This window comes from Lipotes vexillifer, unplaced genomic scaffold (genome assembly GCF_000442215.2).
Source record: "Lipotes vexillifer unplaced genomic scaffold, Lipotes_vexillifer_v1.1 scaffold811, whole genome shotgun sequence".
NCBI lineage: Eukaryota > Metazoa > Chordata > Mammalia > Artiodactyla > Lipotidae > Lipotes > Lipotes vexillifer.
This window is the reverse complement of record NW_006775554.1, coordinates 641873-643013: the sequence shown is the minus strand read 5'-3', so window position 1 is coordinate 643013 and position 1141 is coordinate 641873. Positions and strand designations below refer to the sequence as shown.

The following is a 1141-nucleotide window of genomic DNA, read 5'->3' as shown; positions in this document are numbered from 1 at the left end:
AGGGAAAGAGCTACAAATATTCAGGGGAAAAGCTAACCTGTAAAGGATGAGTCTGCCTTGCCTCACACTTCACCTCTGCAGCATCAGCATCAAACAGAAGACAATGTCGAGTCTGGGTGGTTCTGGAAAACTGCAACCCCAGGTCTCTAAACACACAGCCAAGCTGCTGTCCCCATGTGCCACAAAAAAGGAAGCTATTCTCAGCTGTTGAAGGCTCTGAAGTTTCAATGGCCATATTCTATGGCAATAATATTCCAGCCAACCACTGGCTGATTCAAAATACAATTGTGAGACCATGCGTGTCTGCGTTTATAAACTGAAAAGTTGGATGAAATGGATGTTTTTCTAGGAAAAGATAAATTACCAAAATTGACTCAAGAAGAGTCAAGCTGCTTAGACCAATAAAGGTGCTAGGCTTCTTGTTCGACCAGACAGGCAGCCTTGGAGGATGCTAGCCTCAGGGAGATGCTAGCCCCAGGGAGATGCCTTCCATGGAGCTTTGCGGCACACGGCAGCCTTCCAGTCTTGGAGGGAACCCAGCCACCCGCCCGTGGCCCTCTTTCTTCCTCTCAGGATGGGGAAAGTGAGGCTGCCTTCCAAGGCACCTTCAGACCAGCCTTATCTGTAACCGATCTAGTAGAAAATCCTTGAAGTTTCTACCAAACAGGTGAAGCTATTCTTAATATCTAAAACTAATGCATTGGGATTAACAGATACAGACTAGTATATATAAAACAGATAAACAAAAAGGACCTACTGTATAGCACAGGGAACTGTATTCAATATCTTGTAATAACCTATAATGGAAAAGAATCTGAAAAAGAATAGATGACAGATGACAGATATATAGATACATAGATAGATGATAGATAGATAGATGTCTAACTGATATATACCTGCTCCACACCTGAAACACTGTAAATCAACTATACTTCAATAAAAAATAAAAAATTATAAAAAGATAAAACACATGCAGATTTTCCTCCTATTGTGTTGATCCTTGTCATGGGCATGAGGGGGAACGGGAGGAAGACTTAGATGCCCATACTCTTCAGAAGTCTCTAATCCTGAAATACAAATCAAAACTACAATGAGATATCATCTCTCACTGGTCAGAATGGCCATCATCAAAAATCTACAA

General features: G+C 41.5%; 1 protein-coding gene across 1 annotated transcript in view; it reads right to left on the bottom strand.

Annotated features, from left to right (window-relative positions):
- The window catches only part of HS3ST2 (heparan sulfate-glucosamine 3-sulfotransferase 2), a 93228-nt gene that overhangs the window by 58620 nt on the left and 33467 nt on the right, over positions 1–1141 (bottom strand). The window lies entirely within an intron of this gene.